An 11191-nucleotide genomic window follows, 5' to 3' on the forward strand; every position below is an offset into this window, starting at 1 on the left:
AAGGTGACTGTCTGAGACTGGTGCCTCAGGTTGTAGTGTGTGTGAGTAAGGTGACTGTCTGAGGCTGGTGCCTTGGGTTGTAGTGTGCATTAGTAAGGTGACAGTCTGAGGCTGGTGCCTCAGGTTGTAGTGTGTATGAGTAAGGTGACAGTCTGAGGCTGGTGCCTCAGGTTGGAGTGTGTATGAGTAAGGTGACTGTCTGAGACTGGTTCCCCAGGTTGGAGTGTATATGAGTAAGGTGACTGTCTGGGACTGCTCAGTTTTTAGTGTGTATGAGTAAGGTGATTGTCTCAGACAGGTGCCTTAGGTTGTAGTGTGTATGAGTAAGGTGATTGTCTGAGACTGGTGCCTCATGTTGTAGTGTGTATGAGTAAGGTGACTGTCTGAGACTGGTGTCTCAGGTTGTAGTGTGTATGAGTGGTGGCTGTCTGAGGCTGGTGCCTCAGGTTGTAGTGTTAAGGTGACTGTCTGAGAATGGTGTCCCAGGTTGTAGTGTATATGAGTACAGTGACTGTCTGAGGCTGGTCCCTCCGGTTGTAGTGTGAATGAGTAAGGTGACTGTCTGAGACTGGTGCCTCAGGTTGTAGTGTGTATGAGTAAGGTGACTGATCCTGGTGCCTTGGGTTGTAGTGTGTATTAGTAAGGTGACTGTCTGAGACTGGTGCCTCGGGTTGCAGTGTGTATGAGTAAGGTGACTGTCTGAGACTGGTGCCTCGGGTTGCAGTGTGTATGAGTAAGGTGACTGTCTGAGACTGGTGCCTCAGGTTGTAGTGTGTATGATTAAGGTGACTGAGCCTGGTGCCTTGGGTTGTAGTGTGTATTAGTAAGGTGACAGTCTGAGGCTGGTGCCTCAGGTTGTAGTGTGTATGAGTAAGGTGACTGTCTGAGACTGGTTCCCCAGGTTGGAGTGTATATGAGTAAGGTGACTGTCTGGGACTGCTCAGTTTTAGTGTGTATGAGTAAGGTGACTGTCTCAGACAGTTGCCTTAGGTTAATGTGTATGAGTAAGGTGATTGTCTGAGACTGGTGCCACAGGTTGTAGTGTGTATGAGTAAGGTGACTGTCTGAGACTGGTGCCTCAGGTTGTAGTGTGTATGAGTAAGGTGGCTGTCTGAGGCTGGTGCCTCAGGTTGTAGTGTGCATGAGTAAGGTGACTGAGACTGGTGCCTCAGGTTGTAGTGTGTATGAGTAAGGTGACTGAGACTGGTGCCTCAATTTTTAGTGTGTATGAGTAAGGTGACTGTCTGAGACTGGTGCCTCGGGTTGCAGTGTGTATGAGTAAGGTGACTGTCTGAGACTGGTGCCTCGGGTTGCAGTGTGTATGAGTAAGGTGACTGTCTGAGACTGGTGCCTCAGGTTGTAGTGTGTATGAGTAAGGTGACTGTCTGAGGCTGGTGCCTTGGGTTGTAGTGTGTATTAGTAAGGTGACAGTCTGAGGCTGGTGCCTCAGGTTGTAGTGTGTATGAGTAAGGTGACTGTCTGAGACTGGTGCCTCAGGTTGTAGTGTGTATGAGTAAGGTGACTGAGACTGGTGCCTCAGGTTGTAGTGTGTATGAGTAAGGTGACTGTCTGAGACTTGTGCCTCAGTTTGTAGTGTGTATGAGTAAGGTGTCTGACTGAGACTGGTGCCTTAGGTTGTACTGTGTATGAGTAAGCTGACTGTCTGAGAATGGTGCCCCAGGTTGTAGTGTATATGAGTACGGTGACTGTCTGTGGCTGGTGCCTCCGGTTGTAGGGTGAATGAGTAAGGTGACTGTCTGGGGCTGGTACCTCAGGTTGTTGTGTGTATAAGTAAGGTGACTGTCTGAGACTGGTGCCTCAGGTTGTAGTGTGTACGAGTAAGGTGACTGAGACTGGTGCCTCAGTTTTTAGTGTGTATGAGTAAGGTGACTGTCTGAGACTGGTGCCTCGGGTTGCAGTATGTATGAGTAAGGTGACTGTCTGAGACTGGTGCCTCAGGTTGTAGTGTGTATGAGTAAGGTGACTGAGACTGGTGCCTCAGGTTGTAGTGTGTATGAGTAAGGTGACTGTCTGAGACTTGTGCCTCAGTTTGTAGTGTGTATGAGTAAGGTGTCTGACTGAGACTGGTGCCTTAGGTTGTACTGTGTATGAGTAAGCTGACTGTCTGAGAATGGTGCCTCACGGTGTAGTGTATATGAGTACGGTGACTGTCTGAGGCTGGTGCCTCCGGTTGTAGTGTGAATGAGTAAGGTGACTGTCTGGGGCTGGTACCTCAGGTTGTAGTGTGTATGAGTAAGGTGAGTGTCTGAGACTGGTGCCTCAGGTTGTAGTGTGTACGAGTAAGGTGACTGAGACTGGTGCCTCAGTTTGTAGTGTTTATGACTAAGGTGACTGTCTGAGACTGGTGCCTTGGGTTGCAATGTGTATGAGTAAAGTGACTGTCTGAAGATGGTGCCTCAGTTTGTAGTGTGTATGAGTAAGGTGACTGTCTGAGACTGGTGCCTCAGGTTGTAGCGTCTATGAGTAAGGTGACTGTCTGAAACTGGTGCCTCAGGTTGTAGTGTTTATGAGTAAGGTGACTGAGACTGGTGCCTCAGGTTGTAGTGTGTATGAGTAAGGTGACTGTCTGAGGCTGGTGCCTTAGGTTGTAGTGTGTATTAGTAAGGTGACAGTCTGAGGCTGGTGCCTCAGGTTGTAGTGTGTATGAGTAAGGTGACTGTCTGAGACTGGTGCCCCAGGTTGTAGTGTGTATGTGTAAGGTGACTGTCTCAGACTGCTCAGTTTTTAGTGTGTATGAGTAAGGTGACTGTCTCAGACAGGTGCCTTAGGTTATAGTGTGTATGAGTAAGGTGACTGTCTGAGACTGGTGCCTCAGGTTGTAGTGTGTATGAGTAAGGTGACTGTCTGAGGCTGGTCTGAGGCTGAGGCTGGCGCCTCCGGTTGTAGTGTGTATGAGTAAGGTGACTGTCTGAGGTTGGTGCCTCAGGTTGTAGTGTCTATGAGTAAGGTGACTGTCTGAAACTGGTGCCTCAGGTTGTAGTGTGTATGGGTAAGGTGACTGAGACTGGTGCCTCAGTTTGTAGTGTGTATGAGTAAGGTAACTGTCTGAGACTGGTGCCTCAGGTTGTAGTGTCTATGAGTAAGGTGACTGTCTGAAACTGGTGCCTCAGGTTGTAGTGTGTATGAGTAAGGTGACTGAGACTGGTGCCTCAGGTTGTAGTGTGTATGAGTAAGGTGACTGTCTCAGACAGGTGCCTTAGGTTATAGTGTGTATGAGTAAGGTGACTGTCTGAGACTGGTGCCTCAGGTTGTAGTGTGTATGAGTAAGGTGACTGTCTGAGGCTGGTCTGAGGCTGAGGCTGGCGCCTCCGGTTGTAGTGTGTATGAGTAAGGTGACTGTCTGAGGTTGGTGCCTCAGGTTGTAGTGTCTATGAGTAAGGTGACTGTCTGAAACTGGTGCCTCAGGTTGTAGTGTGTATGGGTAAGGTGACTGAGACTGGTGCCTCAGTTTGTAGTGTGTATGAGTAAGGTAACTGTCTGAGACTGGTGCCTCAGGTTGTAGTGTCTATGAGTAAGGTGACTGTCTGAAACTGGTGCCTCAGGTTGTAGTGTGTATGAGTAAGGTGACTGAGACTGGTGCCTCAGGTTGTAGTGTGTATGAGTAAGGTGACTGTCTGAGACTGGTGCCTCAGGTTGTAGTGTGTATGAGTAAGGTGACTGTCTGAGGCTGGTGCCTCAGGTTGTAGTGTTAAGGTGACTGTCTGAGACTGGTGCCTCAGGTTGTAGTGTGTATGAGTAAGGTGACTGTCTGAGGCTGGCGCCTAAGTTTGTAGTGTGTATGAGTAAGGTGACTGTCTGAGACTGGTGCCTCACAGTGTGTATGAGTAAGGTGACTGTCTGAGACTGGTGCCTCAGGTTGTAGTGTGTATGAGTAAGGTGACTTAGACTGCTGCCTCAGTTTGTAGAGTGTATGAGTATGGTAACTGTCTGAGACTGCTGCCTCAGTTTGTAGTGTGTATGAATAAGGTGACTGTCTGAAGCTGGTGCCTCAGGTTGTAGTGTTAAGGTGACTGTCTGAGAATGGTGCCCCAGGTTGTAGTGTATATGAGTACAGTGACTGTCTGAGGCTGGTCCCTCCGGTTGTAGTGTGAATGAGTAAGGTGACTGTCTGAGGCTGGCACCTCAGGTTGTAGTGTGTATGAGTAAGGTGACTGTCTGAGACTGGTGCCTCGGGTTGCAGTGTGTATGAGTAAGGTGACTGTCTGAGACTGGTGCCTCAGGTTGTAGTGTGTGTGTGAGTAAGGTGACTGTCTGAGGCTGGTGCCTTGGGTTGTAGTGTGCATTAGTAAGGTGACAGTCTGAGGCTGGTGCCTCAGGTTGTAGTGTGTATGAGTAAGGTGACAGTCTGAGGCTGGTGCCTCAGGTTGGAGTGTGTATGAGTAAGGTGACTGTCTGAGACTGGTTCCCCAGGTTGGAGTGTATATGAGTAAGGTGACTGTCTGGGACTGCTCAGTTTTTAGTGTGTATGAGTAAGGTGATTGTCTCAGACAGGTGCCTTAGGTTGTAGTGTGTATGAGTAAGGTGATTGTCTGAGACTGGTGCCTCAGGTTGTAGTGTGTATGAGTAAGGTGACTGTCTGAGACTGGTGTCTCAGGTTGTAGTGTGTATGAGTAAGGTGGCTGTCTGAGGCTGGTGCCTCAGGTTGTAGTGTTAAGGTGACTGTCTGAGAATGGTGTCCCAGGTTGTAGTGTATATGAGTACAGTGACTGTCTGAGGCTGGTCCCTCCGGTTGTAGTGTGAATGAGTAAGGTGACTGTCTGAGACTGGTGCCTCAGGTTGTAGTGTGTATGAGTAAGGTGACTGATCCTGGTGCCTTGGGTTGTAGTGTGTATTAGTAAGGTGACTGTCTGAGACTGGTGCCTCGGGTTGCAGTGTGTATGAGTAAGGTGACTGTCTGAGACTGGTGCCTCGGGTTGCAGTGTGTATGAGTAAGGTGACTGTCTGAGACTGGTGCCTCAGGTTGTAGTGTGTATGATTAAGGTGACTGAGCCTGGTGCCTTGGGTTGTAGTGTGTATTAGTAAGGTGACAGTCTGAGGCTGGTGCCTCAGGTTGTAGTGTGTATGAGTAAGGTGACTGTCTGAGACTGGTTCCCCAGGTTGGAGTGTATATGAGTAAGGTGACTGTCTGGGACTGCTCAGTTTTTAGTGTGTATGAGTAAGGTGACTGTCTCAGACAGTTGCCTTAGGTTGTAATGTGTATGAGTAAGGTGATTGTCTGAGACTGGTGCCTCAGGTTGTAGTGTGTATGAGTAAGGTGACTGTCTGAGACTGGTGCCTCAGGTTGTAGTGTGTATGAGTAAGGTGGCTGTCTGAGGCTGGTGCCTCAGGTTGTAGTGTGCATGAGTAAGGTGACTGAGACTGGTGCCTCAGGTTGTAGTGTGTATGAGTAAGGTGACTGAGACTGGTGCCTCAATTTTTAGTGTGTATGAGTAAGGTGACTGTCTGAGACTGGTGCCTCGGGTTGCAGTGTGTATGAGTAAGGTGACTGTCTGAGACTGGTGCCTCGGGTTGCAGTGTGTATGAGTAAGGTGACTGTCTGAGACTGGTGCCTCAGGTTGTAGTGTGTATGAGTAAGGTGACTGTCTGAGGCTGGTGCCTTGGGTTGTAGTGTGTATTAGTAAGGTGACAGTCTGAGGCTGGTGCCTCAGGTTGTAGTGTGTATGAGTAAGGTGACTGTCTGAGACTGGTTCCCCAGGTTGGAGTGTATATGAGTAAGGTGACTGTCTGGGACTGCTCAGTTTTTAGTGTGTATGAGTAAGGTGATTGTCTCAGACAGGTGCCTTAGGTTGTAGTGTGTATGAGTAAGGTGATTGTCTGAGACTGGTGCCTCAGGTTGTAGTGTGTATGAGTAAGGTGACTGTCTGAGACTGGTGTCTCAGGTTGTAGTGTGTATGAGTAAGGTGGCTGTCTGAGGCTGGTGCCTCAGGTTGTAGTGTTAAGGTGACTGTCTGAGAATGGTGCCCCAGGTTATAGTGTATATGAGTACAGTGACTGTCTGAGGCTGGTCCCTCCGGTTGTAGTGTGAATGAGTAAGGTGACTGTCTGAGACTGGTGCCTCAGGTTGTAGTGTGTATGAGTAAGGTGACTGATCCTGGTGCCTTGGGTTGTAGTGTGTATTAGTAAGGTGACTGTCTGAGACTGGTGCCTCGGGTTGCAGTGTGTATGAGTAAGGTGACTGTCTGAGACTGGTGCCTCGGGTTGCAGTGTGTATGAGTAAGGTGACTGTCTGAGACTGGTGCCTCAGGTTGTAGTGTGTATGAGTAAGGTGACTGAGCCTGGTGCCTTGGGTTGTAGTGTGTATTAGTAAGGTGACAGTCTGAGGCTGGTGCCTCAGGTTGTAGTGTGTATGAGTAAGGTGACTGTCTGAGACTGGTTCCCCAGGTTGGAGTGTATATGAGTAAGGTGACTGTCTGGGACTGCTCAGTTTTTAGTGTGTATGAGTAAGGTGACTGTCTCAGACAGGTGCCTTAGGTTGTAATGTGTATGAGTAAGGTGATTGTCTGAGACTGGTGCCTCAGGTTGTAGTGTGTATGAGTAAGGTGACTGTCTGAGGCTGGTGCCTCAGGTTGTAGTGTGTATGAGTAAGGTGACTGAGACTGGTGCCTCAGGTTGTAGTGTGTATGAGTAAGGTGACTGAGACTGGTGCCTCAGTTTGTAGTGTGTATGAGTAAGGTGACTGTATGAGACTGGTGCCTCGGGTTGCAGTGTGTATGAGTTAGGTGACTGTCTGAGACTGGTGCCTCGGGTTGCAGTGTGTATGAGTAAGGTGACTGTCTGAGACTGGTGCCTCAGGTTGTAGTGTGTATGAGTAAGGTGACTGTCTGAGGCTGGTGCCTTGGGTTGTAGTGTGTATTAGTAAGGTGACAGTCTGAGGCTGGTGCCTCAGGTTGTAGTGTGTATGAGTAAGGTGACTGTCTGAGACTGGTTCCCCAGGTTGGAGTGTATATGAGTAAGGTGACTGAGACTGGTGCCTCAGTTTGTAGTGTGTATGAGTAAGGTGACTGAGACTGGTGCCTCAGGTTGTAGTGTGTATGAGTAAGGTGACTGAGACTGGTGCCTCAGTTTGTAGTGTGTATGAGTAAGGTGACTGTCTGAGACTGGTGCCTCAGTTTGTAGTGTGTATGAGTAAGGTGACTGACTGAGACTGGTGCCTTAGGATGTACTGTGTATGAGTAAGGTGATTGTCTGAGACTGGTGCCTCAGGTTGTAGTGAGTATGAGTAAGTTGACTGTCTGAGGCTGGTGCCTCAGGTTGTAGTGTTAAGGTGACTGTCTGAGTCTGGTGCCCCAGGTTGTAGTGTGTATGAGTAAGGTGACTATCTGAGGCTGGTGCCTCCGGTTGTAGTGTGAGTGAGTAAGGTGACTGAGACTAGTGCCTCAGGTTGTAGTGTGTATGAGTAAGGTGACTGTCTGAGACAGAACCTAAGAGAAGGTTTACTTTGTGCTTCAACGGCAGCTAATTTGTTTTTCTGAGGGTCAGGCAGTGGTGTTCATTAGGGAAGGAGCTGGTGATGAAGCAAGAGATTTTGTTTTTGATTGACTGTAAAAATTAAGTGGTTTTCTTAAAGATGGCAGAATTAATGGGAAGTGCATATTCAGTATGGGCAAGAAGGACTCCTCTGCCTTTTTTTGCTTTTGCTGGGGAAGACAGGTACTGTGAATTTTTCTTTTCTTTTTTTTTGCGGGGGTGCCGAACAACATCCATTTAGTTTCTGAAAGGTTAAATAAAAGGTTTTGGTTAATGAGCTAGGAGAGAAGTGATTGCAGATCATTTTCAAGTTGTGTTTTAAGTGTTGAGTGTTTGAGTTGAATGTAAAGATTACCAGGTCTGCGTAGAGAATGAGTGTGAAATTTGGGAGGACGTATGGCAGCTTATCGATGAATATTGGTTAAAAAAGTGGTACCAAAACAGTTACATGAGGTACTCCCATAATGAGATAGGTAAGTTAAGAGAGGGAAGAGTCTATTTTGACTTTGAAGAACCAAGTCCTGGAACAAGGGAGCCAATGTGCTGCTGACGCCGAGGTCCTGAAATGAATTGAGAAGAAGTTTATGGTTGACAAGGTGAAAGGATTTTGTAATGTTTATGAAGACTGCACCTGTCAGGTTACCTTTGTCCATGCTGAGAAGAATATCATTTGTGAGGTACCATATACCACATGCTGTACTGTAACCTGTCTGGAATCCATGTTGTGCTGAAGTGAGAAAATATCCCTGGCATATGTAGTTGGAGAGTTGGGTGCAGATAATCTTTTCCAATAGTTTACATAAGGTGGGAGGAATTGAGACAGATGGGTCAAACAGTGACTGACATATCACTACCTCCATGACCAGGACATCGTCAACTGCTACCTTGTGGGCAGAGATATCAAGGGGAGTTATCAATTATGTATGGTATACACACATAAAATCATGGGGAAAGTGTGGACTGCCTATTTCAGTGGATAAGAAGGTTTCTATAGTATTAACAATACTTGCTAAGGGGACCTTTCAGTGTCCGACATGGGACATATTAGCCTTGCTGAGCCTATGTTAGTTCCTTAGTGTGATACTGCAGCATGTGGAAGAGCATACATAGTTTCCACAGATATCACTATGCAGGCATTTATGTATATATAGATAAGTAGATAAATGGTATCCATCAGAAATGTCAGGAGCCATTAGACAGAGTCCCGAAAAGCAGGGACTGAAGGGTCGAAATCTGAGATTCCATTTCTCGGAATAGTCCCTTTTCTCTAAAGTATGCAAATTTGGAGTTAGTATGTATAAGTGCAGGCAGTGGGGGTGGATGGCAGACTTGCCCCCTATATGGCGGTCTACAAGGGGAGGCTTGACTCCCCTGCAAAAAAAAGTTTTAAGGAGAAGAGCAATCTTGGAGATTTGCTCTTCTCCTGTGTTTTCTGTCTTCTTTTCAGCTTTTCGGCACTGGGAATTTTGAGTGGCAACATTTCAATAGAGAGACAAGACAGATAAATAGATATATATTGCATGTTTTCCTAACTCAGATGTGTCATACTCTTTACTGTGCTGCAGTTTGTATATTCAGTTTTCTGTTGCATTCAGTAATTATATATACTTATCTTGATATATTTTTAAATATCCTTATAAAATGTCAAAATGTTATAGTGTTATATAAAAAGCTCCTCTCCAAAGATCTCCATCAAAAACAGGTTATGCCCTACCTGACTTGTCAACACATGCAAATAATTACATAAATAAATATAATACCTGCGTTATGTCCTACCTGACTGTCCTTGTCAACACATGCAAATAATTACATAAATAAATATAATACCCAAGTTATGCCCTACCTGACTATCCTTGTCAACACATGCAAATAATTACATAAATAAAAATAATACAAAGGTTATGTCCTATCTGACTATCCTTGACAACACATGCAAATAATTACATAAATAAATATAATACATTGGGTTAAACCCTAATTGACTGTCCTTGTCAACATATGCAAATAATTACATAAATAAATATAATACCTGGGTTATGTCCTACCTGACTGTCCTTGTCAACACATGCAAATAATTACATAAATAAATATAATACCCAAGTTATGCCCTACCTGACTATCCTTGTCAACACATGCAAATAATTACATAAATAAAAATAATACAAAGGTTATGTCCTATCTGACTATCCTTGACAACACATGCAAATAATTACATAAATAAATATAATACATTGGGTTAAACCCTAATTGACTGTCCTTGTCAACATATGCAAATAATTACATAAATAAATATAATACCTGGGTTATGCCCTACCTAACTGTCCTTGTCAACACATGCAAACAACCACATAAATAAATATAATACCTGGGTTATGCCCTGTGTCCTTGTCAACACATGCAAATAATCACACAAATAAATATAATACCTGGGTCATGCCCTACCTAACTGTCCTTGTCAACACATGCAAATAATTACATAAATAAATATAATACCTGCGTTATGCCCCACCTGACTATCCTTGTCAACGCATGCAAATAATTACATAAATAAATATAATACCCAGGTTATGCCCTATCTGACTGTCCTTGTCAACACATGCAAATAATTACATAAAACAATATAATATCCAGGTTATGCTCTACCCAACTGTCCTTGTCAACATATGCAAACAATCACACAAATAAATATAATAACCAGGTTATGCCCTATCTAACTGTCCTTGTCAACACATGCAAACAATTACATAAATAAATATAATACCTGGGTTAAGCCCTAACTGACTGTCCTTGTCAACAAATGCAAACAATTATGTAAATAACTAACTAAATAAATATAATACCCAGGTTATGTCCTACCTGACTGTCCTTGTCAACACATGCAAACAATCACACGAATAAATATAATACCCAGGTTATGTCCTATCTGACTATCCTTGTCAACAAATGCAAACAATTATGTAAATAACTAAATAAATAAATATAATACCCAGGTTATGTCCTACCTGACTGTCCTTGTCAACACATGCAAACAATCACATGAATAAATATAATACCCAGGTTATGCCCTATCTGACTATCCTTGTCAACAAATGCAAACAATTATGTAAATAACTAAATAATTAAATATAATACCCAGGTTATGGCCTACCTGACTGTCCTTGTCAACACATGCAAACAATCACATAAATAAATATAATACCCAGGTTATGTCTTACCTGACTGCCCTTGTCAACACATGCAAACAGTCACATAAATAAATATAATACCCAGGTCATGCCCTATCTGACTGTCCTTGCCAACAAATGCAAACAATTATGTAAATAACTAACTAAATAAATATAATACCCAGGTTATGTCCTACCTGACTGTCCTTGTCACCACATGCAAACAATCACATGTTGCATCTTTTGGCTTTTCCCGGTTAGGGGTCGCCACAGCGGAACTCCGGTCCGCTAATGATTGGCAGTAGATTTTTACGTACCGAGTTGCCAGCCCTGACGTACAACCTTCAACAAAGGTAAGTCCATTCACGCATGTCTTTACACAGAAGACGCTTTAGCTGAGAATCGAACAGGACAATGTCTTACTGTGAGGCGACAACGCTACCTCAGCACCACCACCGCAGTATAAATATAATACCCAGGCCATGCCCTATCTGACTGTCCTTGTCAACAAATGCAAACAATTATGTAAATAACTAACT

The 11191-nt window shown here is 44.9% G+C and overlaps 1 protein-coding gene across 7 annotated transcripts in view; it reads right to left on the reverse strand.

Moving 5' to 3' along the window:
- FGFR3 (fibroblast growth factor receptor 3) overlaps positions 1–11191 on the reverse strand; it is a 295198-nt gene that overhangs the window by 248265 nt on the left and 35742 nt on the right. The window lies entirely within an intron of this gene.

Source organism: Protopterus annectens, chromosome 2.part1 (genome assembly GCF_019279795.1).
Source record: "Protopterus annectens isolate FY-2018-M chromosome 2.part1, PAN1.0, whole genome shotgun sequence".
Taxonomy (NCBI): Eukaryota; Metazoa; Chordata; order Ceratodontiformes; family Protopteridae; genus Protopterus; species Protopterus annectens.